Source organism: Eulemur rufifrons, chromosome 7 (assembly GCF_041146395.1).
Source record: "Eulemur rufifrons isolate Redbay chromosome 7, OSU_ERuf_1, whole genome shotgun sequence".
NCBI classification, from domain to species: Eukaryota; Metazoa; Chordata; class Mammalia; order Primates; family Lemuridae; genus Eulemur; species Eulemur rufifrons.
Window position 1 is genome coordinate 278,360,017 of NC_090989.1, and position 23,642 is coordinate 278,383,658.

Consider the following 23,642-nt stretch of genomic DNA (forward strand, 5'->3'; position numbering starts at 1 on the left):
TGTGTAAAAACAGTGCTAGATTCTTTGTTGAGGGAATATAAAAATCTCTATCCGTGTTAATGTTTTCTCATTTAACTCTCATCACTCCTTATGAGAGAGCCACTTCTTTAGGTTGGGCCACTAGTGACAGAAAACTCAAAATAACAAAGACATAAATAAGATAGAAGTTTCGTTCTCACGTGCGAGAAGTTAGGAAGTAATTGGCTGGGAGTAGATATGGAGCCTGCGTGGTCAGAGACCCAGGTTCCTTCCACGTCCGAGGTCCCTTCATGGCTGCTGGAGCTCTAGCCTTTCTGTCTGCATTCCAGTCTTTGAGGGCTACTTTTCAGAAATTCTGCATGATACTTCTTTTTTCATTAAATTATTATTATTTTTTAAAATTATTTTTTATTAAATAAATTTTATATTTATATATTTATTTTTTTTTTAGAGACAGAGTCTTGCTATGTTACCCAGGCTGGCCTTGAGTTCCTGGGCTCAGGCAATCCTCCTCAGCTGATGTCTCCACTGGACTGAGGCTGTAAGCTCAGCCTCCTGAGTAGCTGGGACTACAGGCACATGCCACCATGCCTGGTTTACCTGATAGTTCTTATATCTCATTGGTCTGATCTTGGTCTTATGGCCACACCTAGCAGTAAGGGAAGCCAGGAAATGTAATCTATATTCAGGAAAGCCATGTGTCTACCTAAATCTAGAAATCCTACTGAAGATGACAGGGAGGATGGCTATGAGAGGCCAGGCTCACCATTACTGGCCCCATTTAGCAGATGTGGAACTGTAGAGGGGTAGAGATTAGCCCAGCATTACATGGGTTATAAGTGGTTGAGTCTTCAAAACTTATTATAAAGCAATACTTTTATTAATCCCATATAGTACATGGATAAAAGCAGGAAGATAATAAAAGATGAATGGAACAGACTTAGCTGCTCACTTACACAGGAGCTTAAATCAGGACACATCAGGCATTACATAGCAGCCAGGGAAGGAATGATTATTTACTACATTGTTGGGGTGATTGGATTTCAGTGCTGAAATTTCACTTACTGCAATGGATTCCTGATGGATTTGAGTTAAAGGACAAAAACAGAGTTAAGAATGGGAAAGTATACATTACACTGTATATTGGGACCTCAGAGAGGTGGGTTATATGACTCAAAGGGGGGCAGCAGCAGGTATTAGGAGGGAGAACTTTCCTTGTCTACTTTACATGTTTTTGTATATATAAACTCCTGAGTTAGACACAGAGGACTTTATTACTAGCATAAGCATCAGCATGTGCATCAGTTCCTCTTCTCCCAAATCCCATGGCGGGAATGCCATCGGCCCAGACAGATGCTGTGCTTCCGTGTCACATCTGAGCAACACTGAGCTTGGGTGCCTGCCCCGACTCACGTTAGGTTTCTGAGGTTGAGAGAGGCACTTAGTTTCATTCGCTTCATCTTTAAAAGGGACTGTAGTACTTACTTTGTGATACCTTTCCCACTAGAATGGCTAAAATGAAGGAAGAAAAGACACTATTGCATGTTGGCGAGGTTATGGAACAACCAGAACTTTCATGCTCTGGTGGTGGGAGAGTAAATTGGTTTAGCTGCTTTGGAAAACTGTTTGGCATCATCTGCCAAAGCTGAATGTACAAATACCTTATGACCTTGCAGTTCCACTCCTTGGTATCAACCCAACCTGAGACAGGCGTGAAGAAATGCTTATGGCACAAAGAAGGCACGGTCAGTAATATTTATAGCAGCACTGTCTGTAACAGCCCAAACTGGAAACAATCCCAGTGCCCATCAGTAGTAGAATGGATAATGCATGTGGTGAACTCCCATGATGGAATACTGTAATCAATGAGTTAATGAACAACAATTCAATGAAAAAATCTGGATGAATTTCACAAACATAATGTGCATTCAGACACAAAAGGTTATATACTTTACGAGTCCATTTTACGAGCAGAGGCCTGTCTGTGGGTGAGCCTCATGCAGTTCATTTGGCTTCTTGTGTTAGGGTTGGTTTCCCTCTTGCGAGGGCGTGGCAGGGAAGCTGGGGAGGGGGCAGAGCCAGGCCTCTGAGTGTCCTGGGTTCCAGGAGGCCAGGGGAAAGAGCTGAGAGGAACAGAGAAGAGGGAGCTTGGTGAGAGGACGGAAGGAAGGGGTTGCTGGCCCAGCATCTGAACAGGAGAAGGAGCCAGCAGAGGAGGCCGGAGAGGCTCAGGAGATGGGAAGAGAAGAAGGGCAATGAAGTTGTCGGGGCCGGAGGAACGAGTCTCCAGAATGGGCTGGCGAACCCTGTTGAAAGCCACCATGAGGTAGCAGAGTCTTAGGCCATTTGCCTCAGCAAATAGGAAGTCCTGGGGACCTCGGAGGGACCAGTGTGATCCCAGCAGTCTGGTAGGGGGTCACTGAGTGCTGGGTAGTGAGAAAGTCAGTGGTGCCTGACGGGAAAGCAGCCTGTGTTCAAGGGTCAAAGCTGTCCTGAAGACTGGGGAGAACTGAAGATGTTCTCGGGCAGAGGGAAGGACCAAGGGAGTGGAGGAGGTGGAGGTCACAGGAGAAGGGGTGGACAGACTGACCGACAACAGTGTCAGCCCCGGGCTCAGGTGGGTGCCTCTTCGTCAGATGCAAGAGAAGGATCAGGCTAAAGGAGAGACCTAAAGTCAATTTTCCTCAGTGAAGGAGGTTGTGAGGCTGCCTACCTGGGTGTGGGCAGGTGTCGGGTAAGGTGTGGGGTGTGAAGAGAGGGGGTGCTTTGGAGCAGCCACTATGGAGGACAGAAAACAGAAAACGAACAGGCAATGGGCTGAGCCCGCAGGCACCTGTGCACGAGTGCTTGCTGCACCAGTGCGGTGGGCACGTGCCAGGCCCTCCCTCCCTCGCTCACACTCTCTTCAGAGACAGCCACATGCTCTGGCTCTGAGGGCAGCAGTGTTTGTGTCCGGGTACTCCTGAGTTCCTTTCTTGCTGGGCAGTGCCCAAGGCCGTGGCTTGGGTTTTGGCCCACCAGAATGCATTTTTGGATGGAGTCATCGTTTTCCCTGGGGGTGGTGCCCCCATGCAAGCCCTCACTCACATGCCTGTTTACTACAGTGTACGTCCCAAGCATGGTGGGAAAGGCACTGGCCAAAGAGGATTAATTCCTGTGATTTTTAGGACTGACTTTGCTACTTGATAGGCTGTTGATAATATCAAATATTAATCTATGGGAAAAGTATTTGACATTTAAAAAAACAGGATGAAATCAGTTCTTGTAGCATTGCTGTAGTTGGTGTCACCTGGCTGAGCTTTGAAAAACAAGCCTTGGGTTTTACATATCAATGTACATTGAATTATCCCCCTACTTTTGCAGTGGCTACTGTTTGGAAAGAGACATGCTGGGATGGTATATCCTACTGGTCGGGGGATTGTGAAGCCCAGCACGTACTCCTGGTAAGTCAGTTCACTGACCATAGGGAAAGGTGCCCTCTTGAGCAGGTGGCCCTCAAAGATGCACGCTGGGTATAGGTGAGCCGAGTGGTGTTGCTGTCAGAGAAGCTCATACCACGCAGAGCCTGAGGGCCGAGGGGCTGCAGGGTGGTTTTCCAGACATCAGGCATCTGTGAGCCACCCGCAGAGGGCGTGTCAGGGGCTCCTTCTCACCAGATTACTTACACTCTGGGGTTCCCTCTGCTGGTTCTCATATCAAGGGTTTTCCCTCTCTTTCTCTCTGTCCTCCTCCTTGTGCACACCTCTCATTGCTGCCCTGTCACCCTTTTGCTCCCGTTGGTATCTAACCCCCAGCAGCTGGGGTGAGCCGGGTGACCTCATCAGGTCCCTTTACCTGCCCACAAACCTCTTTCCTCACTCCTCTCTGTTTCCAGTTCAGCTCCCTTCTTCACTGTGCTCCAGACCCTTGGTCAGAAAGGGCCAGCTCATGTTGTGCTTGGCCATGGGAGGATGGGGTAGAGGAATACAGAGATAAATAAGACATAATCATTGTCTTCAACGAACTGCAAACTGCTGGTCAACCCTCAGTATCATTCCTGCGGGCCATTCTTGCTCCCTGCGATTCCACCCACCTCATTTGGCACCTTTTCTTTTTTTTTCTTTTCTTTTTTTTTTTTTTCTTTTCTTTTCTTTTCTTTTTTTTTTTTTTTTGAGTCAGAGTCTCGCTCTGTTGTCCAGGCTAGAGTGCCATGGCATCAGCCTAGCTCACAGTAACCTCAAACTCCCGGGCTCAAGCAATCCTCCTGCCTCAGCCTCCCCAGTAGCTGGGACTACAGGCATGTGCCACCATGCCCGGCTAATTTTTCTATATATATATTTTTAGCTGTCCATATAATTTCTTTCTACTTTTAGTAGAGGCGAGGGTCTCACTCTTGCTCAGGCTGGTCTTGAACTCCTGACCTGTAGTAATCCGCCCCTCTTGGCCTCCCAGAGTGCTAGGATTACAGGCGTGAGCCACCGCGCCCGGCCTCATTTGGCACCTTTTCTAAGGTTGCTTTTCTGGTCTCCCCAGCTTATGGAAGCTTGCCTTTGTTTAAACCCTCATGATACTGGTTCAGCCCCCTTTTATAGCCCTGGCCATGTTCTGCACTGCATTGTGCTGTTTTTCTTTACCCTGCACCTCCTATCTTATCTTCTTGACTAGAATTTAGGTTCTTTTAAGGCAGGGGCTGTGTCTTGCTCAATGCCTTACACATGGTAGGTGCTCAATAACTGTTACCAGACTGAAACCAACATGGAATCTGTTACGGCTCCCAGCTTCCATCCCTTCTGCAGCCATGGTTCTCAGGTCCTGAGCCAGTAAGAGAATATGGGAAGAGGCAGAGAGTGTTTCCCTGGAAGAATCCTAGGATAGTCTATTCACGTAGGAACAGTCACAAAAAATTTTAAAAGCTGAAATGTTACAATATTTTTTAGATCCTTCAGTCAGTCTGTTATCACAAAAGAGGCAGAAGGTGAAGTTTCTGATGCTTTTCTGCACAGGGGCTCCATCTTCTTTGATATTGTGTGATTATAGCTACACTACAAGTAATTCACATAGTGCTTAGAAGAAGCAAGTTCCCAAAACTTACATAACAGTGGGATTGGTTCCCTAAGGAGGATGTTAGAAATAACTCTTGGTTTAAAGCAAAGGGCACATGAGAAAACTGAGGCTCAGAGATGAGTAATTTCTCTGATGTCACACAGCAAATAAGGGACAGAGTTGGGATTTGACTCTAGGTCAGTCTAGTTCTAGAAATGTCGTGCCCCTCTACTGTCTGTGCTTCCGAGTCTGATTAGAGCTGGATTCCTTGAGAGGGGCTGCAACTGCCCACTTGTTGCCTGTGCCCTTGGAAGAGCTGCCGATCCCAGGGGATCTGGGCTACATTGGCCCTGGTCCATTCACTTGGGAGAGGACTGGCCCCGTCATTGTCACCACAGGGACCAAAGGGCAGGGGATCTGTGCCCCACTTGTCAGCGGGAAGATCACAGCCTGCCTGCTCATTTCACCTGGGCTCACCTGAACAAAGGCTGGCAGTTCATCTGGGGCCCCAGGCTTGCCAAGGTGGCAAAAGCTCAAGCAATCTGTCATGAGCTGGGGTGAGGGACTGTGCCTGTCAATGGGCACAGATACGTGACAGCATGTTTGAGGGGACTGGGCCACAGAAGGGAGAGATTGAAGCCAGCTTCACACTTGGAGCAGCGGCCCTTTTGAGGCAGGGTGGGTGGGATGGATGCACAAGAACTTCAAAAGGAGAGAATGCCCAAAGAGATGAGATTAAAGTGTACTAGAGGCTTCCCGGAACTAAAAAACATGGCTTCTGAATTTAAAAATCAGTAGAAGAACTGAAATTAGTATTTTGGAAGGTCAAATGAAAAAATGTAACCCAGAACGATAATAAAAAGAAATAGAAATAACGCATTAAAATGTGAAACACCTGAAGGCCTTATCCAGGAGACCTGGCATTTGAGTAATAGGAGCTCCAGAAGGAGAAAAAGGAACTAATGGAGAGGTAATAGAAAACAGTAAAAGAAAATTTCACCAAGTTGAAGAAATAGTTTATTCTTCAGATTAAATGGATTCATTGAGCTCACACCAAGATCAATATTTAGACATTTTCTGGTAAAATTTCTAAACTCCAAGAAGAAAGACAAAGATCTTTTTTAGGAAGAAAGAATAGGTTTTTTGCAAAGGAAAAAGAATTAGGCTCTCATTGGGCTTCCCATATGCCATTGCAAAAGAAAACCATTCTCAAACATGAGGACACAAAATATATTTATTATATGTTCCTGAGGAAAATACCCAGTGGAATTCTGTAACCAAAGGACGATCGAGGCAGAGCAGGGAAATGGAGACAGGACCAGGGAAGACTGCAGGAAACAGTGAGGAGCGGTGTCGCTTTTAGTGCATGTATTAATAGTGTAATCGCAATGGACATTACTGCTGTGAATTGGAATTTTTGTTATTTGTTAAAAAATTAAGAATTTTCAAAACAGGAGACATATCATAAGGGAAAACATAATGATAGGTTGAAACTAAAAATTTTACTATCTCTGCAAAATCTAAAGCTTTTGGAGGAAGGATGGGAGAGTAGGGAAATGAGTTGTCTTTTAGGACACTTAAACGTAGGGCACGTAGAACATGGAGGCACAGTTATTTATCATGTTACAGAGAGAGAGAGATAAGGGTTCAGTTTTAACTATTGGTGATTAGAAGTTGTATTAGTTAGGACTAGATTTAGTTGCATATGATAGATATCCCCTGAATGACCATGGCTCAAACATATGAGGGTTTATAGCCATTATGTAAAAAAATAAAGATGTGGGGAGTCTAGGATTGCTATGGTGAAATCAAAGACATTGTGGACCCAGGTTCCTTGTGGCTTGCTGCTCTTCCATCCATAACAAATTGCCTCTTGACCCAGTATGGCTCCTTGAGCTCCATTCATCACATATGCATTCCAAAATCCAGAAAGGGAGGGAGAAGGTTGTGCTCTTTCCCATGGAGACTCTTTTCAAAGTCTCGCATAGCATCAACATTTACATCTCATTGAGTGGAGCTTAGCCACAGTGAACCTTGAGGGAGCCTAGGGGTGCTTAGTTAAAAATGGGAGTTCTCTTGCTAAAGAAGAAAAGGAACTTCACCTCAAAAGATAATCACTAACAGAATGAAAATTAAAACAAGTAATCTTTTTGGGGGGGTTTTTTAAACACTCTTTAATAAAGAGCAATGTATATATTTGTTATTCTAGTGGCTGTATTCTATGTTGTACTTCCTTTTTTCACATGTAAAGTAACATATGGCATGTCTTTTTATTTAAATTTTTTTTGGTATTTCTTATTTTTTTATTTCAGCATATTATGGGGGTACAAAAGTTTAGGTTACGTATATTGCCCTTGCCCCCCCACCCCCCTGAGTCAGAGCTTCAAGCGTCCATCCCTAGGCGGCGCACATTGCACTCATTATGTATGTATACACCCATCCCCTCCCCCCCAACATCTGCCCGACACCGGATTAATGTTATTCCTAAATGTGCTCTTAGGTGATGATCAATGAAACCAATGTAAACAATCCTCTCCTATCTCTTTCCTCAGTGTTTGATAGTTCTCCCTGTAGAGGTCTTTTACCTCCTTAGTTAAATATATTCCCAGGTACTTTATTTTCTTCGTTGCTATTGTGAAGGATATTGAGTCTTTGATTTGGTTCTCAGTTTGACTGTTATCGGCACATATGAATGCCTCTGATTTGTGTGTATTGATTTTGTATCCTGAGACTTTACTGAATTCATTTATCAATTCCAGGAATCTTTTGGTTGAATCCTTGGGGTTTTCTAGATATAATATCGTATTTGTAGTGAACTGTGTTCGTCTTCCTCACTGGACTGTGCCACATCTGTGGCCACCCACAGCTTCCATGGCTCATAAATCCTTTTCTGAGCAAGCCCACTTTGCAACATATCCTTGTTGCTACAGCCAAACCCAATAGTGGTGTACAAACAAAAAGCCATGAACCCACCCTTCTCTGTACACCCTCCCCTTTCCACCCACCTCAGGCAGCCACTGGGAGCAGCCAGGAGCATATGCCTCTCAGCCTCCCTGTCCAGCAAAGAGTGAGAGTTTGATCTCTTCTGTCCCCATTTGGACACAGGTATCTTTTTTACCTTTCTAATTGGCAAAAAAGTTGCAAAGATTGATAAAACAAGTGTTATCAAGTGGGAGAAGTGGGTGCTCCTTTACATTGCTGATGGGAGTATGAATTGTTCCAACTTTCGTGGAACATAATCTGAAAATAATCTCATAAATATTAAAAATACCTATATCCAGCAACCTAGTAGCATACTTCTGAGTCTCTCCTGCAGAAAGAGCACCGGTGCAATAGTGGTACACACAGTCGTTTCCTGCACCACTCTTTGTGGTGGCAAAAGGTGGGCAGAAGGGGGCGCACCCATCAGCAATGCTGACAAGAAGCCAGCTCTCTGTGTAGACTGGTGTGAGGAAAGGCCAGGGTATATCATTAGGTTTAAAAACAAATTGCAGGGCCAGGCGCGGTGGCTCACGCCTGTAATCCTAGCACTCTGGGAGGCCGAGGTGGGTGGATCGCTCGAAGTCAGGAGTTCAAGGCCAGCCTGAGCAAAAGCGAGACCCCGTCTCTACTAAAAATAGAAAGAAATGATTTGGACAGCTAAAAATATATATAGAAAAAAATTAGCCGGGCATGGTGGCACATGCCTGTAGTTCTAGCTACTTGGGAGGCTGAGGCAGGAGGATTGCTTAAGCCCAGGAGTTTGAGGTTGCTGTGAGCTAGGCTGACGCCACGACACTCTAGCCCGTGCAACAGAGTGAGACTCTGTCTCAAAAAAAAAAACAAAAAAACAAAAAAAAAACCAAATTGCAGAACAACATCTCCAGCAGGTGTTGTAAATAGGTGGCCCACCCTGGCAGATACTAGAGTGTGCCAGGCACTGTCCTAAGTGCTTTATGTAACTTGCTTTCTTCTCAGAACAAACTTACAAGGTAAGTCCTGTTAGGTCACCTTTTCTACATGAGGAATTTGAAGCAGAGACGGACTAAGTAATTTGCTTGTGGTCAACCACCGATAGACACTGGACCCAGGATGGGACCAGGGCTCCAAAACTTGAACTCTTATTAACCCTGCTACCCTGCCCAAAGACCTCCCTTTTGGATGCTTTGTATGGCCAGTTCAATGCTTTACACACATTCAAAACTGGAAGTGTTAGGTGGTGTAGTAGTCACAGGCCCTGTCTATCCCTATCCTGTTACACCAGCTTCACCATCGACACGGTCTGTCTGGGCCCATGATCTGTCTGGTCATGGAGGACATGACCTGGTCTCTGGTATGAGCCCCACTTGGTTACATGTTGCTGGACAGGGAGGCTGAGAGGCATATGCTCCTGGCTGCTCCCAGTGGCTGCCTGAGGTGGGTGGAAAGGGGAGGGTGTACAGAGAAGGGTGGGTTCATGGCTTTTTGTTTGTACACCACTATTGGGTTTGGCTGTAGCAACAAGGATATGTTGCAAAGTGGGCTTGCTCAGAAAAGGATTTATGAGCCATGGAAGCTGTGGGTGGCCACAGATGTGGCACAGTCCAGTGAGGAAGACGAACACAGTTCACTACAAATATGATGAGTGCTATGGAAAAGCTGGGTGCCCTAAAAGCCTGTAGGAGAACACACATGGGGCATCATAGAAGGTTTCCTAAAGGAAGTGACATTTAAAAAGAGACTAGAAAAGGATAGGAAAGAGCCAGGAGTAGAGGAGTGGGGGCAGTTTTAGGGAGAAAGACCAGCCCCTGTTTTTGCTGGTGGGGAGAGAAGCAGGCTGGGTATGGCCAGGGACGTGACCCTTTGGCACCTCCTCTTGTGTCTGCACATCTCTCTTTCTTCGGCTGGGCTGTACCTACAGTGGAGCCACTTCTAAGGGCTGGGTTGGGGAGAGGCTGGTAGAGGGACTGCATTCCTAGCACAGAATGTGCTCCCCCACAGAGTCTGTGATTCTCAGTGGGTCGGGTGCCTCTAACTGTCCCCCAACCCCAGACCTAGCTTTCCTCAATGACCTCATTTTGCTGACCCTCTCCTGAGAGGACCATGGCCCTGACTGGTTGGGAGTGGGTTGGAATGCAGGGTCAGGACGTGATCTTAAAATGGGCCGATTGCTGCGGGAAGTGTTGCCAGAAACCAGCAGTTGGGTATGTTTAAGGTCTGCCTGTAGGGAGCCTGGAGAGGGATCTGGGCTAGAGAGATTGTTAAGACAAAGGTCACTCACTTTTAGCTGAGTTCCCTCGTGGGTGGCAGCTTTCACTTGGGCCTTGCCTGAGCTGAACCTGACCAGGCCAGAGTGTTCCTGCCTTCCCTCTAGGCAGTAACTGCAAGCCTTTACACCACTTCTCCTTTCCTCCCCAGCCCTCTCCAGTCATGTAGGGTTGCTCGAATCTGCCGGAGGGTCTTTGCTCCTTCAGGTCCTTCTGTACTGTCCTTAAGACTTTTTGGGTAGCAGAACCAGGCAGCTGATGGGGTGGCTTAATTATCACAGTTTCACTCTGACTGTGCCCCTTTCTTTCCATACCAGGCTGGGGGAATATCATTCATTTTTACTGAGAACACAACAGACTGCTGGAAATTGGGGATGAAATAACAACGTTTGAGCACTTATCCTGTGATGGACTCTGATCAACACTTACTCCTCAGAGGTGGCTTCAGTTAAGGAACTTAATACATATAAAGCACCCAGACAAGTGCCTGGCACCCTTAGGTACTCCTGAGTTCCAGCTGTTACCATTTAGTTAATTCTTACAACAGCCACAGGAGATGAATACAATCCTGTATCCCCACTTACAGAGGGGGAAATTGAAGCTTAGAGACACTTGTCACATAAGTGGGTAGGTGGCAGAGCCAGGATTCAAACCCAGGACTGTTGGGCTTCTGAGTCCTGTCCCTCTCTGAAGGTGAGTGGGATAGATACGGCTCTCACCTTGCAGAGCTTATGGTCGAACATGGAGAAGCCACAATTCCATGTCAGAGTGACAGGTGCTACACTTGGCCCACAGAGGCGGGCACTCAACCAGTCTGGGAGCCTGAAGGATGGGGAGGGGAAGGGAACAGCATTCCAGGTAGAGTGTCAATGTGATCAGAGTCACTTCCTGCTCACCCATGGGATATGTCTCAGTTACCTCTGGGCTGTGACGAGGACACACCAGTTCAGTGGTCTGTGCACAGGCTCAGTGAGTGATTAATCATCTGAATCTCCTGGAATCTTATCCCCCCAGGCACTCCCACTGGGGCTGACCCCTTCTCTTCCAAGCAACCTGTGCCCTGAGGTCCTGTCCTCTTCTTTATGAAGTCCCCAAGCTTATTGGAGGACACATGTGCAAATAGCCTAGGATATGGATCTTTGCTGCCCAGCCCGCCTCTCACCCTGCTTCTGTTCAATGAGTGCTTACATTCGGCTGTTCCACAGGACTGATCCATGGCACAGTGACAAAGCAATGAAACATCACAAACCTATGATTGAAAATCAAACCTAAATAAATTCCACCATGAACCTGCCACCCCAACAAATCAGTGTTTGTGTTTGCCCACTTCCCTTCCAGTCTCTGTTCCTAGGGCAGTTATGTTTTTATACAATTGTATACAATTATGCGTTTTGTCACTTTTGCTTCTGTGGCATGGTTCAATATGAGTTTGATCAGTTAGGCGATTGGCCACCAGGTGGCGCCGCACCACCAGGCATCGGACCCCAACCTCCTGGCTTTGGAGCCGCTAAACCTTTGATACCCGGCTATGAACCATCCTTCAAGTGCTTGTCTGCAGAAGTTCATTTTCAGTTTTCTCCCCTAAATGCCGTGCTGCTCATAAACATTTCCTATATTTATTTCACAAGAAATGAGACAGTATTGAAGTGTAACAAAAAATAGAAGGTAAAAATGCCAAACAGTGATGCCTTTAGGAGGCAATGACATTAGCAGTTTAATGTATATACTTCTGTACTTCTATGTGTGTGTTCACATGGATGTGTAAATATTTTAAAACATGTTCCAATGTCACTTTCTCAGTGATGACTTCTCACCATTCCCCCCAACTCTTCTGCCTCCCGGTTTTCCCTGCTGCACTTCTGTTCTTACCACCTACCACTAGCTGACGTCCTGCTGAATGATTTGCTTATTGTCTGTTTCCCCCACAAGAGTGTATCGGGGGCTTCAGGCTATTTCTTCACCGTTCTATCCCTAGCACCGAGGACAGGACCTGATGTATACTAGCCTTTCGGTAAATATTTGTTGAATGAATGAATGAATGTAAGTAGATTTGTGGAAATCTTTCTCTGTCAGTAAATACTGATCTGCTTTATCCCTCTTACCCACTGCGTAGCATCCCATTGGATGATGTACCCTAGCTGCTGTGCTGGAGCACATTTATGTGGTTTTCTAGTATTGTCTTGCTTTTTCTGTAGGCAATATTACAGTCAGTAGCCTTCTTGGAAAGTGCTCTCTGGTTGCCTGTCTGATGATTTCCTTGCTTTGTTCAAACTCTAGGTTTAATGCTTTGTAAATAACAACTCATATTAATCCTCACGTCAACCCTGTGAGAAGGGTGCTGCTATTAGCTTCTCTTGTCTATAGATGAGAAAGCTGAGGTTTAGAGAGGACAAAGCCCCTGCCTGAGTCCACACATCTACCGGGTGTTGAACCAGAGCTCCTGGGGGAGTTCTTCTGTATTAAGGGTATTAATTCATCATTTGTCATGTGACATCACAAACACTTTTCCTCATTCATTGACTGTCTTTCATCTTTTTCATGATGTCTTTTCCTGTACAGAAGTTATAATTTTTAACATGGCTAAATTGCCAATATTTTCCTTTGTCTTCTGGCTTTGTATCACCCTCAGAGAAGACTTCTTTACCCTAAAATTGTAAAAAAAAAAATTGATCTGTGTTTTTCTAATATTTTTATGTTTTTTGTTTAGTTGTTTAAATCTTAATCCACCAAAAGTTAATTCTTACATATGATTTTGAATAAGATTTTAAATAAATTCCTCCCCTTCCCAAGTGAATAATAAATTGTTTCATCAACGTTTATTGAAGAATCCATCTTCCCTGCTGTTTGAAATGTTGTCTTGGCCATATGCTACTCTGCACATGTACTGGATTCTGTCTTCTGGACTGTGTCCTGCCCTGCTGATCTGTTCATCTCTTTCTGCGCCATTCATCATTGACTGCGGCTTCCTGGCAGGACAAGACCCTTCTCATTTAGTTCTTTCTCAAAAACTTCTTGGCTATTTTTAATTATTCTTCTAGATGAAATTTTGAATCAATTTGTTGAGTTCCAAAATGAATCCCCTTAGGATTTGGAGTGAACTTGCATTTTATTTATGGATTAATTGGGAGAATTTGTGGCTTTACAATTCAGGGGAATGAAATGTCTCTCCTTTGATTTAAGTTTCTTTGTTATTTAGTAAGATTGCATAGTTTTCTTTAAATAATTTTTGTACATTTCAAGTTTATTTCCAGATATTTTTCTCTTTCATTAGTAGGCTCTTATGCCATTATACCTTCTAGCCAATTATTGTTTGTACAGAGGGAACAGTTGATTTTATGGCTATATCTCTAACACTCATAGTTTTCGCCTCAATCCAATTCCATCTGCTTCAAATCTAGAAATTCTTCACAATTTATGGTTCATTGATGTCACCCTTTCCTGCTACAACAGATTGTTTTCTTATTATTTGTTTCTTTGGTCATTCCAGCAAGATTTCGAGAGGTGAAGGCAAACGTGTGAACTCATTTCATCATCTTGAAGCCAATTTTATTAGTAGACTTTGATGTGAAAGTGTCATTGTCCCCACGCATGTGTGGCACCTCCACCCCACACCTCGTCCCTACAGTGCTCCCCATGGAATGTGACACTGAAGACATCCTGAAACTGGGTGGAATTTTTCCATTTTCCCTAAACTTCCTGCCCTCACCTCATGGGGCGTGCCCTTTATTCCCAGCAGTCTTTCTCCTGCCCCTGCCCAGACCACCCGTCTTCACTCCCCGTTCTCCAGGCAGACCTTGCCCACCCTCCTTTATTCTCTGGGGACAGATTCTGTTTTAGTGGGAAGGACCAGGCTGTTCATTATGCAAATTAGGGGTTAGGGCCAGGACTCAGTGCTGTTTGTCAAGAAGGCCCAAGAATGTGGATATCCTGTTCTGCCAACCTGCCCTCGTCTCAAGGTTTCTGGGGTACCTGATCATAGGAGGAACAGCAGCAGAGGAGAATTAAAGGACTTAAGAGCCGGGCAGTACCTGGCACACCAATGCCAGTTTCTCTGGTCAGAGCTGGGTTGGAGCAAGAGACAGGCTTGCAGCCCAAAGGGGCCCCTACGGACAGGAGCTTGATCCGTCCTTGGGCCTTTGCCATCCTCCAGCCAGCAGCAGCCTATGGGAACATGCAGGCCAGGTGGGCACCGCAGGCATGTGTGTGGGAGTCAGAGAGGGCCGAGCCCAGGCATAGGTCCCATTCCTCCCACAGATCTCACGACAGCAGTGGGAGAGAAAAGGCCTTGAACACGCGTGTGACCTTTTGGCAGCCAGTGATGCTCCTAGTGCATGTGGTGCTATTGAAGACCTGGACCGTTTCCAGCCAGGCCAGCAGTTCCTCTGCCCTTGGCGGGAACTAGGAGGGAGGGAAGAAAGGGGGGGCCGAGATCCCTTGCTCCTTGCGGTGGACTGTCTCTGTCCCCGTCCACCATCCACCTTAGTGGAGTCTGTTTGGCCCACACATAACAGGCTGCCCTGCAGTAATGGTCTTGCACAGGAAATGTTGAGGCCCCTGTTTTTAGGCCTAGTTGTGAGATTCTGTGTATATGTGTGTGGTGGGGTGGGGTGGGTGAGAACGGGATAGGTTGTAAGGGTATACAATCCTTTTAAAATATTTTTTTAACTTTTTATTTTGAGATTATTTTAGATTTACAGAAAAGTTGCACAACAGCATAGAACTTACACAACCATAGTAGAACTATCAAATTAGCATAGTTAAATTAACATAGGTATAATAATGAACTAAACTACAGACCATTTTCAATTGCCACCAGTTCCCCCTTCCCCAATGCCCTTTTTCTGTCCCAGGATCCCGGCTGGGGCCCTTCACCATAGTTAGTCATCACGTCTCCTCAGTCTCCTCTGATCTGTGACATTCCTTAGTCTGCCCAGGAGGTCATATCAGAGCCTCACTGGGTGGAATCTAGGGTCTGGTTTCTGTGGGACTGTTTAACAAATGTACAGAACAAAGGGTTTCTTCCAGTCTTCTAGTGTTGTCGTAGGTGCCTGGCCTGCCTGGTGCTCCCTGTGGATGTGGGGTGCTCTCCCAGCGCTGCCTCCTCCTGGGCGGGGGGAGGTGTGGGTGGTGGACGCTGTTCTCCTTACTCCAGCTGCAGAGGGAGCAGCTGACAGGGTCCCACCGTACCAGCTTCTCTGAGACTTATTTTCTCAGATGTCCCCTCTTTCTCTTGCATTTTGAGTATTTTGCTCTCTGTTAACTCCTTATTTTGAGTCTGAGAACATGCTCAGGAGTCTCCCCGAGTCCCCAGAAAACCCCAGCCTGAGCAATGCCCCTGTCTCTTGCCTTCTTTGTGCTGTAGTTGGCCAGTGAGAGTCAAGAACTCCTCATCCGTCTGCAAGTTGGGCTTTCCCTGCTGCTGCCGCCCAGTGTTCTTGCCGCTAGATCTGTTCTCAGTTCTCATCCTGCGTGGTTCTGCGGTACCTTATGCCGTACACTGAATTCTTTCTGCTTCTGTATAAGGTCACTGCCCGGGGCAGACATCATCCCCTCTTATCACACAGGGTATTTGTTTAGCTTCCCTCTTGAAAGGGGAAAGATGCAGCCTGTTTTTCTCCATCTAGGTATTCTTTTTTTTTTTTTTTTTTGAGACAGAGTCTCACTTTTGTTGTCCGGGCTAGAGTGAGTGCCATGGCATCAGCCTAGCTCACAGCAACCTCAAACTCCTGGGCTTAAGCGATTCTACTGCCTCGGCCTCCTCAGTAGCTGGGACTACAGGCATGCACCACCATGCCCGGCTAATTTTTTCTATATATATATTTTAGTTGGCCAGATAATTTCTTTCTATTTTTAGTAGAGACGGGGTCTCGCTCTTGCTCAGGCTGATCTCAAACTCCTGACCTCGAGCGATCCATACACGTTGGCCTCCCAGAGTGCTAGGATTACAGGTGTGAGCCACCGTGCCCGGCCTAGGTATTCTATATATATAGAAAAATGAACTTTTTTTAGTGTGTCATCCTGCAAGTTATGGTTTACATTTTGAAAGGATCACTCTGTGTCAAGAATAAACCATAAGGAGGCAGGAGTGCATCAGGGAGACTGCTTAGCAGGCCTTCGAGGTACCTTGCATGAGGGTGTTGGCCTGGATCAGGGTGGAGGGAGTGAAAGTGGTGAGACTTGGCTACGTGTCACCGAGAAGAGTTGTCTCTGTCCATGACGGCCCCAGGCAGAGGTAGTAACCCCTTCTAGTTCCAAATAACTTTGCATGCCTATACCCCAAGAAAATGCTCCCTGGGCCTTGATTAAGATTAAGTAGGTGATGGATTGAGGTCTGTGTAGAGTTGGCACTGGGTTCCTGGTCTGGTTACTGTGATCCCTGATTCACAAAAGGGGGTGCTTCCCCAGCCAGGCTTCCAGAATGGAAGGTGCTCCATGAGGGTGCACCCAAGGCTCCCGTGGGTATCTGGGATGTCCCAGGTAGACCACCCTCATTTCCATACTCTGACTTTTACCCTCGTTTCTTGATGCTCCCTTTAAGCCCACACCACAAATATCCCCAGGCCTCCCATTTTCCTAAAATTTGCCTCCTTTCCCTCTGGAAAAAATCAGGTCTCACCAGCTGGTGGCTGTAGGTGTTTTTTTTTTTTCCCTCCTTCACCTGTCTTCTTCAGGCTTGTTTTGGAAGGGAGGAGCCCTTGCTTCCAGAGTAGATTGTGGGTGCCGTGTAGGGGATGAGGCAGCTATAGATGGCATATCCTAGAGGGTCTAAAATAAACCATCCTGCCAGTCGGAGGACCCTTTCCCGGTCTTACGAGGAATGCGTATTCCTCCTTCACATTCCTTCCATTGTCTCAACCTCAAATCGATTTCTTGTGGTCCATGCTAAGAGAGCATTGCCAGTGCCCACCCCCGCTCCAAGATGGGGGTGGGGATGACACCATGGTGCCACATTGCCTCCCTGTCTAGAAGGCGGCACAGCCAGTGCAGACATGTAAACACCTATCCCCACGTTATAGTTTATCTGGCTGAGCCTCAGTCTCCTCATCTATAAAACGGGTTTCGAAAAATGTATATAAATTCTTTAGCCAGAGCCAGGCACAAAATAAGTGTCTAATAAACTTGTAGTGATGTAGTAGCTGTGGAGGGTGTTAACAGAAACAACAGCTGTCATCTGTTGAATGTGTGCTACGTGACAGGCACTGTGCCAGCAACTTCTGCATACGTCATTCTGTGAATCCCTTCGGCCTCCTGTGAGGCAGGTACAGGTTGAGCATTCCAAATCCGAAAATCTGAAATCCAAAATGCTCCAAAATTCAAAACTTTCTGAATGCTGACGTGACACTCAAAGGAAATTCTCATTGGAGCATTTCAGATTTTGGATTTTTGAATTTGGGATGCTCAGCCAGTTAAGTATATAATACAGATATTCCAAAATCTGAAAAAATCCCAAATCCAGAGCACTTCTGGTCCCTAGCATTTTCCACAGGAGATTCTCAGCCTGTACTGCGATTCTCCTGATGTGAGGAGAGGGAAAGTTGGCCAGGTCAAGCAACTTGCCAAGGGCACAAAGCAAGTGACAGGTGGGCGTTCAGATTCTGGTTTATCTGTTCTCCGAGCCAGGGCGAGGGACCTGGCCCCTTCTACTATTGCAGGGATTGCCCTGTGGCTGCCTTGTCCTTAGCAGCCAGCGATGCAGGGGGAGGTACTGACCTACAGGCTGCCGAGAGGCCTCCCCCAGTCCAGGTGTGTGGCGTAAATGGGTCTCACTCTTGTTCAGATGGATGTAGATACTGTCATGATTGTTAAACCACAGGTTCATTTTAAAGTACTGGTGAATTTATAATAGCTTTTTGTTACTAAGAGATTTTTTCTTAACAGATGTCAAAAAGAGGTAAATTTTTTTTTTTAGTGTTGAAAAGGAGGGTCTGTAATGTGTGTTGACAGCTGTTTTTAAATACCCATATCTCTACACATATCTGTGTGTCTTTGTGGGTGTGTGCATTAAGATACTACCTGACACTGGACTGTGTAACCTTGGGACAGGGACTAGGGGATGTGGGGAGAAGAGACCTTCCTTTTTTATTTTATACTTTTTTATCCAGTTTATATAATTCTACAATGCACACGTATTAGTTTTATTTTAAAAATTCAGAAAGTCCTTCTGCTTGAAAAGGTTAGGCATGCCTGGGCTGGACTTCAGGTTCCCTTTCTCTAGTCGCGCCTGCCCAGCGTCAGCACGTGGGGGTGTCCACAGGCTCGCCACGGAGCACGCAGGGTGCTGCCCGTCTGTGCTGGCCCCGACTTCGGCTGCACAAGCATAGGTGCTTCCCGTCCCCGAGAAGGTGCTCTTTGTCCTGGCCCTTCTCTCTGTGTTTGCTCAATCTCACAGGCTTTATCCCTTTTTCAGGGTGTTGGCAGGTGACCCTGACTCTAAAGCCAGTCCTCTTTCCCGAGTGCTGCTGACTCCTCTCCTTCTTGGAGGCACAGCCCCACGTGGCATTTCGGACACAGTGGCGCCTCCTCAGCCCACTATCTCTCCCTGAGGGGAGAGGCCAGAGGTTGGATGTTGAACATCTGGAGGGGTGGTTTGGAAGGAGTCGGGAGGGAGCCGGTGAATGCCCGAGTGAGTGATGGCTGGTCTGGTCTGACATGTGCTTACGTGGCCAGGGCCTCTCTTTGAAAGCGGCCAGACACCGCTGCTTGCCAGGAAGAGGGGTTTGGAGAGTTTGGAGAGGGTCAGGATGAGGTAGAGATAACAGCACGGCCATCACCGCACAAGGGGGGCCTTTCTTCAGCTACTGGCAGGTGGTCCTGCCCCAGAGTGGTGGTTGCCCCATGGGAAGCCTTTTGGCAGTGCAGAGTCTGGCGTGCTGTGGCTGTGGTTCAGGAAGTGCGTGTGTGTGTGTGTGTGTGTGTGTGTACATACGCTTACTGCTCACGAGCAGTTGGTGGAGGGGTTGTGGGCAGAAACCCTCTTGTTTCCTTCCAGTTTGTCTTTGTCACCGCTTCTGTGCATGACACGGAAGGGAGGAGCTGCAGCTGTCCCCTGAGAGCAGCACATCCACCTTGTGGAAGTGGGTCTTAAACAGTGTTTGGGATCCATTTTCATACTTGTCTGAAACATTTGGAAGAAATTACTGTCTTGTAATTGAACATTCCTGGATGTGTGTATTTTCTCTGAAGCAACCTCCGTAAGCTTAGGAAAAAGTGATCATTGTGCCTTCTCAACAGTGGTCTGCATCGGACTGTCTCATGTTAGTTTCTTGGTTTACTGAACCTGAAACCTTGAAAGAGAATTCTGGAAGTCTGGAAGGAAACCAGCGTCGCATATTGGATTTTCCTTTCCCTCTTCAGGAGCCCACACACAAAAGACCAGATTCTGTCATAAGCAGAAAAAAGAGATGAGGGGCTGTTCTGTGGTTCTGATACAATTGCCACGTTCTTAAGAAGTTACATCATGAGAATCACTTTTTCTCTTGCGGTGTTTTGGTTTCCAAGGAGGCATTAGCAGCAAGAGTATGTGTGTACGTGTACGTGCACATGTGTGTGTGCGCGCATGTGTTAGAGGTGAGAGAGGCAGAAGGAGGGGGAAAGAAGGGGATTTTTTGGTGTGGTGCAGACTAATTTGCCCAGTCTCAAAAAGCGGGTGTTGACACCATTATGCCACATTGCCTCCCTGTCTAGAAGGCAACACAGCCAGTGCAGGCATGTAAAAATGTATCCCCACGTTGCAGTTAATTTATCTCTCTGAGCCTCAGTCTTCTCATCTATAAAATGGGTTTCTAAAAATTATGTAAATCTTTTAGCCAGAGCCTGGCACAAAGTAAGTGTCTAACAAGTTGTAGCGATGACAGTGATCATCAGACTGCGTGTGAGCTCCTTAAGGCCCAGGGCTGGTCTGACTCAGAACAGGGCTTGGGAAAAATTTTACAAAGTTTGCTGAATGGATGAGGAAGTGAACAGGAGCCAAGATGCTGGTTGCTGTGGTTGTGGTATTAGGACCATCATGATACCATAAACTCCACGGGGAGCCCTGCCTGTCTTATTTGTTGCTGTGTCCCAGTGCCCTATTAATCTGTGATGGACACAGGGGTGGGAAGGTGGGAGGGGACACCTGCTGCTCGTGCCTCAGCATGCTGGTGTCCCACATTCCCATGGGCCTCCATCCGCACGTGTCCTCCCCACTCTGCCTGTCCTTGACTTGGAGTGCGCTCACTCATCTTTAAGACCCTGCTTAATGGCTCTTTTCAGTGATGTCTTCTTTGACCCCCAAGGGCGTTAGTCACTCCCCTCTTTGTGCTCCAGTGAACCTATCATCTGTTACAGCACATGTCCTGTAAGTAGCTCCTTACTCGGTTTTCTCCTGCCGCTACACTGCAGGATCCTTGAGGGCAAGGCTGTGTCATCTTCAACTCAGCACCCTCAGAATGGGTCCACCAGCAGTCCCACTGGGTGGGTGTTGAATGAATGAACGATTGGACCACTGAGCAGCACCACTGTTAGGCCCCCATCTACCCATTCGCAGCAGCTCCAAACTTGGGAGCCAACCTTGGTTTCTCTTTTCTTCTTCTCCCCCTGCATGTAGTCCATCAGCAAGTCTTGTCTGTTTTACTTCCAAAACACCTGCCAAATCCATTTCCTTGTACCAATGGCCAGCAGTCCAAGCCATTGCCATCTCTTACCTCCTAACTGGCTTTACTGCTTGTATTTTCAGCCTGTCCAATGCAGTTCTCCACATAGTACCCAAAGTGATCTTCAAAACAATTCATGGCTGGGTGCAATGTCTCACGCCTGCAACCCTAGCATTCTAGAAGGCTGAGATGGAAAGATTGCTTGAGATCAAGAGTTCAAGACCAGCCTGAGCAAGACTGAGACCCCATCCCTACTAAAAATAGAAAAAATTAGCCACGCGTGGTGGTGCACATCTGTAGTCCCAGCTACTCAGTAGGCTGAGGCAGGAGGATCACTTGAGCCCAGGAGTTTGAGGTTGTAGTAAGCTCTGATGACGGCACAGTACTCTAGCCCAGGTGACAGAGGTGGATTCTATCTCAAAATAAAACAAAACAAAGCCCGCTGCAGATCAGATCATGTCACTCCCCTGCTCAAAACCTTCTGATGTGCTACAGGGTTCCAGTGTACTCCAAATAAAACCCCAACTCCCGACCGCGGCCTGCAGGGCCCTTCCTGCTCTGGCTGCAGTCTGTCCGTGCACTGCTTCCAGCTGACCAGTCCAGACATGGCCTTCTGCCTCCATGGTAAAACTGCTAAGCTCATTTGCATCTCAGGGTCTTTGCACTCTGTTCTTTCTGCAAAAAACAATCCCACTGGTTTTTATGGCTGCCTTCTTCCGAAGGTTTCAGCTCAAATATTGCATCCTCAGAGAGTGTTTCCTTGACCATGCTGGCAGATAACCTCGTTCACCCTATTTTATTTCTTCAAGACATTTATTAGTACCTGAAATTTTCTTCTTTGTCACATACATTTTCTAACTCCCAAACAAGAGTGTGAGTTCTGTGGGAGCAGGGACCTATGTGCCTGCTCATTTCATGTCCTCAGTGCCTGGAATAGCAGTTCTTGACCAGGGCATTGATCAATTTGGATGGGGAAAAGAATTTTTATTTTCACTAACTTTTAATGGAAATTTAGCATTTCTCTCATTTATTAATATATAGACAGTGAATCACAGTAACATTAACAGTACCTGTGACTTTGTCACCGGTAGAAATCACAGATATTTTCATGTTACATAACGATTGTACAATGCCTCAGTTTGGCTGACCAGCAGAGACTGGTTTGCAGGGTCCTGAGTTCCTAGGAGAATCAGGTGACTATCCTGGTCCAAGTGGTCTGGCCTGGGAGGGCCCTCTTGTGGGTAGGGAAGTGTTTCTCAGGGAGGGGCCTGGGCCAGGTTGACCCCATTGCTGGGGGTCTGCTCTCCGATGCAAAGCTGAGGCTCAGCCAGGCCTGAGGGACTGAAGCTGGATGGGTGGGGGTTTCTCTGGGCCCTGGGAAGGATGTTCCATTCTGCTTGGTCCTGTTCTTTCTTAGCATGTGAAATATCACTTGTCTAAGAGTTGCTGCCCATAAATTAGGCTGTTCTGTCAGTGGCAAGACATGCAGGAGTCAGATGGGAAACAAGTGCTCTGTCTTTCCTTCCAGCTCAGGCTTCTGTAGAAAGCGTAATGGGTAACACACTGTGGCTGCCATACTTCGTCTCTGGGTGGGCTTGGGGCCTTGGGGAGGGTGCGCAGGTCAAGGCTCTTGGAGGAGGACCCCTGCTCTGCCTCAGCTCTGTTCCTTAGCAGTGAAAGCCCATGGTTTCACAAAGCACTGAGCTGTCCTTTCTTGAACATTTAAAGTTAATTTCTTGTTTATTTTAGGAAAAAAGAATAAATAAATGAATAGAAACTTTCAGGATAAGATTAACACTGATAGTAACTAATAATCTTGGTCAAAAGCTTGCCCTGAGCTGGGCCTGTATGGAACATTTTAAACACATTTCCCTAGGCTGAGCGCAGTGGCTCATGCCTGTAAATCCCAGTGCTTTGGGAGGCTGAAGCGGGAGGATTGCTTGAGTCCAGGAGTTTGAGACCAGACTGGACAATATAGTGAGACCCCGTCTCTCTACAAAAAATAAAAAAAATTGTCTGGGCATGATAGTACACACCTATAGTCCCAGCTACTTGGAAGGCTGAAGAAGGAGGATCGCTTGAGCCCAGGAGTTCGAGGCTGCAGCAGTGTATCACTGTACTGCAGCCTGGGCTATAGAGACCCTGTCTCAAAAAAAAAACCCAAAACAAAACAAAACAAACCCTCAAAACGCAAATACATTTCCTTATCTAGTTCTCACCTGGACTCTTACAGGAGGCAATGTCAGGGATAGTTAAGAGCCTAGGCCCTGGCATTGATTGAGCAGGGTTTGAACTCCCCAGTCCTGCCACTAACTAGCAGTAAATCATATTACCTCTCTGTGCCTTAGTTTCCCAGGAATCCAAATAGTCTCTACCTCATGGGGCTGTTGTGAAGGTTAAATGAGCTAAGAATGTAATGCTTAGCCCCGCGCCTTACGCTGTGTTTGCACTCACTGTTAGTGCTGTTATTAGTGTGTGGAGGAGGGCACCTACGTGTGCCTCCAAACATGCCAGAGAAATGAGTGGTGTTGGTGGCATCCTTCAGATGGGAAGAGGGAGAGGGCTTGGGAACGGTGTTGAGGGCTGTGTGACTCAAGAATTTGTGGTTGTCAGGCAAGTGGAGAGAGCAAGGCCTCTGGCTGGGGCCAGGCTGTGCTGATTGGGCTTCCTGTCTGGGCTTCCCGGCACACCCAGAAAGGAGCAAAGTCCACTTCAGCCTGACCTGAGGCAGGCGGGACCCACTTAAAGAGGACCAGTCCGGCTGTCTCCCACTCAGTCTCCCATG

General features: G+C 46.8%; 1 protein-coding gene across 8 annotated transcripts in view; it reads left to right on the top strand.

Annotated features, from left to right (window-relative positions):
* RALGPS1 (Ral GEF with PH domain and SH3 binding motif 1) overlaps positions 1-23,642 on the top strand; it is a 263,112-nt gene that overhangs the window by 14,368 nt on the left and 225,102 nt on the right. For 4 of the 8 annotated variants that reach the window (XM_069476799.1, XM_069476800.1, XM_069476805.1 and 1 more), the window contains exon 2: positions 3,343-3,422. The exons of the other annotated variants lie outside the window; for them this stretch is intronic. The gene's annotated coding sequence lies outside the window, so the exon portion shown is untranslated. The remainder of the gene's footprint in view (positions 1-3,342; positions 3,423-23,642) is intronic. 8 annotated transcript variants of the gene reach the window in all.